Source organism: Rhodnius prolixus, unplaced genomic scaffold (genome assembly GCF_049639745.1).
Source record: "Rhodnius prolixus isolate KJV_2025 unplaced genomic scaffold, Rpr scaffold_5, whole genome shotgun sequence".
Taxonomy (NCBI): domain Eukaryota; kingdom Metazoa; phylum Arthropoda; class Insecta; order Hemiptera; family Reduviidae; genus Rhodnius; species Rhodnius prolixus.
The window spans coordinates 3,410,011-3,422,381 of record NW_027411624.1 but is presented as its reverse complement, the minus strand read 5'-3'; the positions used below and the strand labels follow the sequence as shown (position 1 = coordinate 3,422,381).

Sequence of the window (12,371 nt, the reverse complement as noted above, 5' to 3'; positions counted from 1 at the left end):
AAAGAAAGATCTATAACTGACAGAAATAGCATTGTATTAGTGATGATAGTTATTGAGATATAGAAGGTTAAATTTTGAGGGTTTTGTAAATCATTCAAATTTCAAACCTCTATATCTCTTTTACTATCGCTCCGAATTCAATGATTTCTTCACCTAACTGTAGGGAAAAGAAAGCTCTATAACTGACAGAAATAGCATTGTATTAGTGATGATAGTTATTGAGATATAGAAGGTTAAATTTTGAGGGTTTTGTAAATCATTCAAATTTCAAACCTCTATATCTCTTTTACTATCGCTCCGAATTCAATGATTACTTCACCTAACTGTAGGGAAAAGAAAGATCTATAACTGACAGAAATAGCATTGTATTAGTGATGATAGTTACTGAGATATAGAAGGTTAAATTTTGAGGGTTTTGTAAATCATTCAAATTTCAAACCTGTATATCTCTATTTCTACCGCTCCGAATTCAATGATTTCTTCACCTAACTGTAGGGAAAAGAAAGATCTATAACTGACAGAAATAGCATTGAATTAGTGATGATAGTTATTGAGATATAGAAGGTTAAATTTTGAGGGTTTTGTAAATCATTCAAATTTCAAACCTGTATATCTCTATTTCTACCGCTCCGAATTTCATGATTTCTTCACCTAACTGTAGGGAAAAGAAAGCTCTATAACTGACAGAAATAGCATTGTATTAGTGATGATAGTTATTGAGATATAGAAGGTTAAATTTTGAGGGTTTTGTAAATCATTCAAATTTCAAACCTGTATATCTCTATTTCTACCGCTCCGAATTTCATGATTTCTTCACCTAACTGTAGGGAAAAGAAAGCTCTGTAACTGACAGAAATAGCATTGTATTAGTGATGATAGTTATTGAGATAAAGAAGGTTAAATTTTGAGGGTTTTGTAAATCATTCAAATTTCAAACCTCTATATCTCTATTTCTATCGCTCCGAATTCAATGATTTCTTCACCTAACTGCAGGAAAAAGAAAGCTCTATAGCTGATATAAATAGCATTGTATTAGTGATAATAGTTATTGAGATATAGAAGGTTAAATTTTGAGGGTTTTGTAAATCATTCAAATTTCAAACCTGTATATCTCTATTTCTACCGCTCCGAATTTCATGATTTCTTCACCTAACTGTAAAGAAAAGAAAGCTCTATAATTGACAGAAATAGCATTGTATTAGTGATGATAGTTATTGAGATATAGAAGGTTAAATTTTGAGGGTTTTGTAATACATTCAAATTTCAAACCTGTATATCTCTATTTCTACCGCTCCGAATTTCATGATTTCTTCACCTAACTGTAGGGAAAAGAAAGCTCTATAACTGACAGAAATAGCATTGTATTAGTGATGATAGTTATTGAGATATAGAAGGTTAAATTTTGAGGGTTTTGTAAATCATTCAAATTTCAAACCTCTATATCTCTATTTCTATCGCTCCGAATTCAATGATTTCTTCACCTAACTGCAGGAAAAAGAAAGCTCTATAACTGATATAAATAGCATTGTATTAGTGATAATAGTTATTGAGATATAGAAGGTTAAATTTTGAGGGTTTTGTAAATCATTCAAATTTCAAACCTGTATATCTCTATTTCTACCGCTCCGAATTTCATGATTTCTTCACCTAACTGTAAAGAAAAGAAAGCTCTATAATTGACAGAAATAGCATTGTATTAGTGATGATAGTTATTGAGATATAGAAGGTTAAATTTTGAGGGTTTTGTAAATCATTCAAATTTCAAACCTGTATATCTCTATTTCTACCGCTCCGAATTTCATGATTTCTTCACCTAACTGTAGGGAAAAGAAAGCTCTATAACTGACAGAAATAGCATTGTATTAGTGATGATAGTTATTGAGATATAGAAGGTTAAATTTTGAGGGTTTTGTAAATCATTCAAACTTCAAACCTCTATATCTCTTTTACTATCGCTCCGAATTCAATGATTTCTTCACCTAACTGTAGGGAAAAGAAAGCTCTATAACTGACAGAAATAGCATTGCATTAGTGATGATAGTTATTGAGATATAGAAGGTTAAATTTTGAGGGTTTTGTAAATCATTCAAATTTCAAACCTCTATATCTCTATTTCTATCGCTCCGAATTTCATGATTTCTTCACCTAACTGTAGGGAAAAGAAAGCTCTATAACTGACAGAAATAGCATGGTATTAGTGATCATAGTTATTAAGATATAGAAGGTTAAATTTTGAGGGTTTTGTAAATCATTCAAACTTCAAACCTCTATATCTCTTTTACTATCGCTCCGAATTCAATGATTTCTTCACCTAACTGTAGGGAAAAGAAAGATCTATAACTGACAGAAATAGCATTGTATTAGTGAAAATAGTTATTGAGATATAGAAGGTTAAATTTTGAGGGTTTTGTAAATCATTCAAATTTCAAACCTGTATATCTCTATTTCTACCGCTCCGAATTCAATGATTTCTTCACCTAACTGTAGGGAAAAGAAAACTCTATAACTGACAGAAATAGCATTGTATTAGTGATGATAGTTATTGAGATAAAGAAGGTTAAATTTTGAGGGTTTTGTAAATCATTCAAATTTCAAACCTCTATATCTCTATTTCTATCGCTCCGAATTCAATGATTTCTTCACCTAACTGCAGGAAAAAGAAAGCTCTATAACTGATATAAATAGCACTGTATTAGTGATAATAGTTATTGAGATATAGAAGGTTAAATTTTGAGGGTTTTGTAAATCATTCAAATTTCAAACCTGTATATCTCTATTTCTACCGCTCCGAATTTCATGATTTCTTCACCTAACTGTAAAGAAAAGAAAGCTCTATAATTCACAGAAATAGCATTGTATTAGTGATGATAGTTATTGAGATATAGAAGGTTAAATTTTGAGGGTTTTGTAAATCATTCAAATTTCAAACCTCTATATCTCTTTTACTATCGCTCCGAATTCAATGATTACTTCACCTAACTGTAGGGAAAAGAAAGATCTATAACTGACAGAAATAGCATTGTATTAGTGATGATAGTTATTGAGATATAGAAGGTTAAATTTTGAGGGTTTTGTAAATCATTCAAATTTCAAACCTCTATATCTCTTTTACTATCGCTCCGAATTCAATGATTTCTTCACCTAACTGTAGGGAAAAGAAAGCTCTATAACTGACAGAAATAGCATTGTATTAGTGATGATAGTTATTGAGATATAGAAGGTTAAATTTTGAGGGTTTTGTAAATCATTCAAATTTCAAACCTCTATATCTCTTTTACTATCGCTCCGAATTCAATGATTACTTCACCTAACTGTAGGGAAAAGAAAGATCTATAACTGACAGAAATAGCATTGTATTAGTGATGATAGTTACTGAGATATAGAAGGTTAAATTTTGAGGGTTTTGTAAATCATTCAAATTTCAAACCTGTATATCTCTATTTCTACCGCTCCGAATTCAATGATTTCTTCACCTAACTGTAGGGAAAAGAAAGCTCTATAACTGACAGAAATAGCATTGAATTAGTGATGATAGTTATTGAGATATAGAAGGTTAAATTTTGAGGGTTTTGTAAATCATTCAAATTTCAAACCTGTATATGTCTATTTCTACCGCTCCGAATTTCATGATTTCTTCACCTAACTGTAGGGAAAAGAAAGCTCTATAACTGACAGAAATAGCATTGTATTAGTGATGATAGTTATTGAGATATAGAAGGTTAAATTTTGAGGGTTTTGTAAATCATTCAAATTTCAAACCTGTATATCTCTATTTCTACCGCTCCGAATTTCATGATTTCTTCACCTAACTGTAGGGAAAAGAAAGCTCTGTAACTGACAGAAATAGCATTGTATTAGTGATGATAGTTATTGAGATAAAGAAGGTTAAATTTTGAGGGTTTTGTAAATCATTCAAATTTCAAACCTCTATATCTCTATTTCTATCGCTCCGAATTCAATGATTTCTTCACCTAACTGCAGGAAAAAGAAAGCTCTATAGCTGATATAAATAGCATTGTATTAGTGATAATAGTTATTGAGATATAGAAGGTTAAATTTTGAGGGTTTTGTAAATCATTCAAATTTCAAACCTGTATATCTCTATTTCTACCGCTCCGAATTTCATGATTTCTTCACCTAACTGTAAAGAAAAGAAAGCTCTATAATTGACAGAAATAGCATTGTATTAGTGATGATAGTTATTGAGATATAGAAGGTTAAATTTTGAGGGTTTTGTAATACATTCAAATTTCAAACCTGTATATCTCTATTTCTACCGCTCCGAATTTCATGATTTCTTCACCTAACTGTAGGGAAAAGAAAGCTCTATAACTGACAGAAATAGCATTGTATTAGTGATGATAGTTATTGAGATATAGAAGGTTAAATTTTGAGGGTTTTTTAAATCATTCAAATTTCAAACCTCTATATCTCTATTTCTATCGCTCCGAATTCAATGATTTCTTCACCTAACTGCAGGAAAAAGAAAGCTCTATAACTGATATAAATAGCATTGTATTAGTGATAATAGTTATTGAGATATAGAAGGTTAAATTTTGAGGGTTTTGTAAATCATTCAAATTTCAAACCTGTATATCTCTATTTCTACCGCTCCGAATTTCATGATTTCTTCACCTAACTGTAAAGAAAAGAAAGCTCTATAATTGACAGAAATAGCATTGTATTAGTGATGATAGTTATTGAGATATAGAAGGTTAAATTTTGAGGGTTTTGTAAATCATTCAAATTTCAAACCTGTATATCTCTATTTCTACCGCTCCGAATTTCATGATTTCTTCACCTAACTGTAGGGAAAAGAAAGCTCTATAACTGACAGAAATAGCATTGTATTAGTGATGATAGTTATTGAGATATAGAAGGTTAAATTTTGAGGGTTTTGTAAATCATTCAAACTTCAAACCTCTATATCTCTTTTACTATCGCTCCGAATTCAATGATTTCTTCACCTAACTGTAGGGAAAAGAAAGCTCTATAACTGACAGAAATAGCATTGCATTAGTGATGATAGTTATTGAGATATAGAAGGTTAAATTTTGAGGGTTTTGTAAATCATTCAAATTTCAAACCTCTATATCTCTATTTCTATCGCTCCGAATTTCATGATTTCTTCACCTAACTGTAGGGAAAAGAAAGCTCTATAACTGACAGAAATAGCATGGTATTAGTGATCATAGTTATTAAGATATAGAAGGTTAAATTTTGAGGGTTTTGTAAATCATTCAAATTTCAAACCTCTATATCTCTTTTACTATCGCTCCGAATTCAATGATTACTTCACCTAACTGTAGGGAAAAGAAAGATCTATAACTGACAGAAATAGCATTGTATTAGTGATGATAGTTATTGAGATATAGAAGGTTAAATTTTGAGGGTTTTGTAAATCATTCAAATTTCAAACCTGTATATCTCTATTTCTACCGCTCCGAATTTCATCATTTCTTCACCTAACTGTAGGGAAAAGAAAGCTCTATAACTGACAGAAATAGCATTGAATTAGTGATGATAGTTATTGAGATATAGAAGGTTAAATTTTGAGGGTTTTGTAAATCATTCAAATTTCAAACCTGTATATCTCTATTTCTACCGCTCCGAATTTCATGATTTCTTCACCTAACTGTAGGGAAAAGAAAGCTCTATAACTGACAGAAATAGCATTGTATTAGTGATGATAGTTATTGAGATAAAGAAGGTTAAATTTTGAGGGTTTTGTAAATCATTCAAATTTCAAACCTCTATATCTCTATTTCTATCGCTCCGAATTCAATGATTTCTTCACCTAACTGCAGGAAAAAGAAAGCTCTATAACTGATATAAATAGCATTGTATTAGTGATGATAGTTATTGAGATATAGAAGGTTAAATTTTGAGGGTTTTGTAAATCATTCAAATTTCAAACCTGTATATCTCTATTTCTACCGCTCCGAATTTCATGATTTCTTCACCTAACTGTAGGGAAAAGAAAGCTCTATAACTGACAGAAATAGCATTGTATTAGTGTTGATAGTTATTGAGATATAGAAGGTTAAATTTTGAGGGTTTTGTAAATCATTCAAATTTCAAACCTGTATATCTCTATTTCTACTGCTCCGAATTTCATGATTTCTTCACCTAACTGTAGGGAAAAGAAAGCTCTATAACTGATATAAATAGCATTGTATTAGTGATGATAGTTATTGAGATATAGAAGGTTAAATTTTGAGGGTTTTGTAAATCATTCAAATTTCAAACCTGTATATCTCTATTTCTACCGCTCCGAATTTCATGATTTCTTCACCTAACTGTAGGGAAAAGAAAGCTCTATAACTGACAGAAATAGCATTGTATTAGTGATGATAGTTATTGAGATATAGAAGGTTAAATTTTGAGGGTTTTGTAAATCATTCAAATTTCAAACCTGTATATCTCTATTTCTACCGCTCCGAATTTCATGATTTCTTCACCTAACTGTAGGGAAAAGAAAGCTCTATAACTGACAGAAATAGCATTGTATTAGTGATGATAGTTATTGAGATAAAGAAGGTTAAATTTTGAGGGTTTTGTAAATCATTCAAATTTCAAACCTGTATATCTCTATTTCTACCGCTCCGAATTTCATGATTTCTTCACCTAACTGTAGGGAAAAGAAAGCTCTATAAGTGACAGAAATAGCATTTTATTAGTGATGATAGTTATTGAGATAAAGAAGGTTAAATTTTGAGGGTTTTGTAAATCATTCAAATTTCAAACCTGTATATCTCTATTTCTACCGCTCCGAATTTCATGATTTCTTCACCTAACTGTAGGGAAAAGAAAGCTCTATAACTGATATAAATAGCATTGTATTAGTGATGATAGTTATTGAGATATAGAAGGTTAAATTTTGAGGGTTTTGTAAATCATTCAAATTTCAAACCTGTATATCTCTATTTCTACCGCTCCGAATTTCATGATTTCTTCACCTAACTGTAGGGAAAAGAAAGCTCTGTAACTGACAGAAATAGCATTGTATTAGTGATGATAGTTATTGAGATAAAGAAGGTTAAATTTTGAGGGTTTTGTAAATCATTCAAATTTCAAACCTCTATATCTCTATTTCTATCGCTCCGAATTCAATGATTTCTTCACCTAACTGCAGGAAAAAGAAAGCTCTATAGCTGATATAAATAGCATTGTATTAGTGATAATAGTTATTGAGATATAGAAGGTTAAATTTTGAGGGTTTTGTAAATCATTCAAATTTCAAACCTGTATATCTCTATTTCTACCGCTCCGAATTTCATGATTTCTTCACCTAACTGTAAAGAAAAGAAAGCTCTATAATTGACAGAAATAGCATTGTATTAGTGATGATAGTTATTGAGATATAGAAGGTTAAATTTTGAGGGTTTTGTAATACATTCAAATTTCAAACCTGTATATCTCTATTTCTACCGCTCCGAATTTCATGATTTCTTCACCTAACTGTAGGGAAAAGAAAGCTCTATAACTGACAGAAATAGCATTGTATTAGTGATGATAGTTATTGAGATATAGAAGGTTAAATTTTGAGGGTTTTGTAAATCATTCAAATTTCAAACCTCTATATCTCTATTTCTATCGCTCCGAATTCAATGATTTCTTCACCTAACTGCAGGAAAAAGAAAGCTCTATAACTGATATAAATAGCATTGTATTAGTGATAATAGTTATTGAGATATAGAAGGTTAAATTTTGAGGGTTTTGTAAATCATTCAAATTTCAAACCTGTATATCTCTATTTCTACCGCTCCGAATTTCATGATTTCTTCACCTAACTGTAAAGAAAAGAAAGCTCTATAATTGACAGAAATAGCATTGTATTAGTGATGATAGTTATTGAGATATAGAAGGTTAAATTTTGAGGGTTTTGTAAATCATTCAAATTTCAAACCTGTATATCTCTATTTCTACCGCTCCGAATTTCATGATTTCTTCACCTAACTGTAGGGAAAAGAAAGCTCTATAACTGACAGAAATAGCATTGTATTAGTGATGATAGTTATTGAGATATAGAAGGTTAAATTTTGAGGGTTTTGTAAATCATTCAAACTTCAAACCTCTATATCTCTTTTACTATCGCTCCGAATTCAATGATTTCTTCACCTAACTGTAGGGAAAAGAAAGCTCTATAACTGACAGAAATAGCATTGCATTAGTGATGATAGTTATTGAGATATAGAAGGTTAAATTTTGAGGGTTTTGTAAATCATTCAAATTTCAAACCTCTATATCTCTATTTCTATCGCTCCGAATTTCATGATTTCTTCACCTAACTGTAGGGAAAAGAAAGCTCTATAACTGACAGAAATAGCATGGTATTAGTGATCATAGTTATTAAGATATAGAAGGTTAAATTTTGAGGGTTTTGTAAATCATTCAAATTTCAAACCTCTATATCTCTTTTACTATCGCTCCGAATTCAATGATTACTTCACCTAACTGTAGGGAAAAGAAAGATCTATAACTGACAGAAATAGCATTGTATTAGTGATGATAGTTATTGAGATATAGAAGGTTAAATTTTGAGGGTTTTGTAAATCATTCAAATTTCAAACCTGTATATCTCTATTTCTACCGCTCCGAATTTCATCATTTCTTCACCTAACTGTAGGGAAAAGAAAGCTCTATAACTGACAGAAATAGCATTGAATTAGTGATGATAGTTATTGAGATATAGAAGGTTAAATTTTGAGGGTTTTGTAAATCATTCAAATTTCAAACCTGTATATCTCTATTTCTACCGCTCCGAATTTCATGATTTCTTCACCTAACTGTAGGGAAAAGAAAGCTCTATAACTGACAGAAATAGCATTGTATTAGTGATGATAGTTATTGAGATAAAGAAGGTTAAATTTTGAGGGTTTTGTAAATCATTCAAATTTCAAACCTCTATATCTCTATTTCTATCGCTCCGAATTCAATGATTTCTTCACCTAACTGCAGGAAAAAGAAAGCTCTATAACTGATATAAATAGCATTGTATTAGTGATGATAGTTATTGAGATATAGAAGGTTAAATTTTGAGGGTTTTGTAAATCATTCAAATTTCAAACCTGTATATCTCTATTTCTACCGCTCCGAATTTCATGATTTCTTCACCTAACTGTAGGGAAAAGAAAGCTCTATAACTGACAGAAATAGCATTGTATTAGTGTTGATAGTTATTGAGATATAGAAGGTTAAATTTTGAGGGTTTTGTAAATCATTCAAATTTCAAACCTGTATATCTCTATTTCTACTGCTCCGAATTTCATGATTTCTTCACCTAACTGTAGGGAAAAGAAAGCTCTATAACTGATATAAATAGCATTGTATTAGTGATGATAGTTATTGAGATATAGAAGGTTAAATTTTGAGGGTTTTGTAAATCATTCAAATTTCAAACCTGTATATCTCTATTTCTACCGCTCCGAATTTCATGATTTCTTCACCTAACTGTAGGGAAAAGAAAGCTCTATAACTGACAGAAATAGCATTGTATTAGTGATGATAGTTATTGAGATATAGAAGGTTAAATTTTGAGGGTTTTGTAAATCATTCAAATTTCAAACCTGTATATCTCTATTTCTACCGCTCCGAATTTCATGATTTCTTCACCTAACTGTAGGGAAAAGAAAGCTCTATAACTGACAGAAATAGCATTGTATTAGTGATGATAGTTATTGAGATAAAGAAGGTTAAATTTTGAGGGTTTTGTAAATCATTCAAATTTCAAACCTGTATATCTCTATTTCTACCGCTCCGAATTTCATGATTTCTTCACCTAACTGTAGGGAAAAGAAAGCTCTATAACTGACAGAAATAGCATTTTATTAGTGATGATAGTTATTGAGATAAAGAAGGTTAAATTTTGAGGGTTTTGTAAATCATTCAAATTTCAAACCTGTATATCTCTATTTCTACCGCTCCGAATTTCATGATTTCTTCACCTAACTGTAGGGGAAAGAAAGCTCTATAACTGTCAGAAATAGCATTGTATTAGTGATGATAGTTATTGAGATATAGAAGGTTAAATTTTGAGGGTTTTGTAAATCATTCCAATTTTAAACCTCTATATCTCTCATTCTACTGTTCTGATTTTAATGAATTCTTTACCGAATTCCTTGTGTACGTGTATTAATAGTGGTATGCTGCTCTTACATCTAGTATGGGAAGGACCGATTTACTTGAACGAATTGTTATTCGATTCGAAATCCTATGTGGATGTAGTTTTTGTAGATCTTGATGTGTATAATATTAGATAGTGATTTCGCCTTACTTAAGTAGGCGATTTTTGAGCTAATATGAATAATCTTCGTAAACCATATCAGGGCATAATGAAATTATAGCTTATTCAATTGTTAAGAAAATCTGTAAAGCAGATATGTAGCTTTGCAGAATAGGCAAAAAAAAAATTCATCCAAAAGGTACAAAAAATCTCTTTAACAAAAACTTACAGTTTAAAAAAAGTTAGGAATAACCTTAAAGCGTTTAATTAACCCTTGGGTACTTCACTTTTTAAATGGTAAGTTTTGTTAAATAGGTAATACTTGGATTTAGATGAATATAAAGGACAAAATAAATAGCTATAAAAGATTTGACCAGAAAATGATATTGATTCAGGAAGCAGTGGCCATTAAAAAAGAAAAACACGACAAAAGCGGAGAAACAAAGTGGAAAATATAAAGTTAAAGGTGGTGACATGATATCGTTAAAATGAGAAGTAAACAATAGCATGGATGGGGGTTGGTGGGGTTTGTCAAACTTGGTGGCGAAGTGAGGTGGAGGCAATAGTGCTTAGTGTAGTCCTCAGTGATATGGTACGTCTCTGCAGTCAGTACATTGTGGCAGGGTATGGACAAGTGCCGTCCTCCTCCCCTTCTGGAAACGGATGTACTGCGGACCCGATCTACGACGTGCACTCTCTCTCTCTCTCTCTCTTATCTCTGACACTAGCGAAAGGGTATGAGGGTCATGCAATCGGCAAACTGTTGTCATACTGAGCGCGGACATAGACCGAGCGACAAAATTGTTGTTTGTCTCGTGCTCATGCCTAGAGCTCATACAAACACGACACTTCTATCTTCACATTCTCTTATAAACGTTCAGCAAATACCTCAAAATAATATCTAGACACTTCACCCGATATCATATATGTTTGTTAAATTTAAATTCTATCTTTTCTTGAAGTGCCTACAATTATTGATTTGCAAAGGCTGACGTTTGCTTCATGTCTGGTCGATTTCATTATTTTTGAGGGGGAAAAAAAGACTTCACAACAAAAATCAGTGGGAAACTGACCCAACTTCACCGATTATCTCTTGATACTAACTCCAGGAGTGGAGACGGAAGTACTGCCGAACTAGTTGATAAGCGATTTATTTCACTAGAGAATAAAACTGCGCTTTTTTTTATTACAGTCGAAAGTATAAACACCGAAAGTAATCAAAATTAAGCCAACAGCGTGGCAAGAATGTTTATATAGAAAGAAACTAAATTAACATTTAATTACAAACATAAAGAGCGTTAAATAATAATAATAATTTAAAAATAGAATTAATGTTAAGTGGCCTTAGCAGTGTTGGATGTGGTCCAGAATATCGTGCTCATTAAATTTTAATAATTTTTAGACAATTATAATAAACCCAAAATATCTTATCTTTAGCTAGATCTAGCTGTCTTGAACTATTGTAGCAAACCCTAAGACACGTCTCTTTTTTAATGGAATGAAAGTTGTATTTTATTTATTGTACCTAAATTTTGAGCTCTTATTTTTAGGTAATAGTTTTTCCCCATGAAAATATTTTGAAAACTTAAGGATCGAGCAAATACATACAACTCAAAAATAAAGCCTAATTGCTAAACAAATCATTGGGTCCATAGTTCTAAAACAATAACATTGCTTTTGACAGATTCCTGACTGGTTTCAAATTTCCATGTTCCACCAGAAGAGGAGATCCATTCATCAGCTGGATGAAGAGAATGATTTTAATGTCTTAATTATTTTGAAAATTGCGGTAACATTTTATTAAAATATCTTTCTGTGATATCCCCTGGTTGCTTATAAAATAATTATTAAATTTTGCACTTTCTGCCTTTTCCCGCTTTTTTTAAATATTTTATTTGAGGTAGATATTTAGTCTCCAGATCAATTTGGCATAAAGGTTATTAGTGCGTATTAGAGAACAGGAGCTAGTTTGAGTCCCGCGTTAGTTACCTTAAATGTGTTGGAAAAGTAATAACAGTAAAGAAAAATCTTCCGCCTTCCATTTGGTAATTGGACCAAAAAGCCTATCGTGAAAAAGTTGGCATTACCTTACTTAATTTAAATATAAAGATAAAAACTTGTATTGCTGAATCTTCAAAATAGAAAA

The 12,371-nt window shown here is 31.2% G+C and overlaps 1 protein-coding gene and 1 long non-coding RNA gene across 2 annotated transcripts in view; one reads left to right on the top strand and one right to left on the bottom strand.

Annotated features, from left to right (window-relative positions):
• LOC141458589 (disks large 1 tumor suppressor protein-like) overlaps window positions 1-12,371 on the top strand; it is a 137,928-nt gene that overhangs the window by 40,398 nt on the left and 85,159 nt on the right. The gene's annotated exons all lie outside the window — the stretch shown is intronic.
• Window positions 1-12,371, bottom strand: part of LOC141458592 (uncharacterized) — a 46,805-nt gene that overhangs the window by 24,373 nt on the left and 10,061 nt on the right. The window lies entirely within an intron of this gene.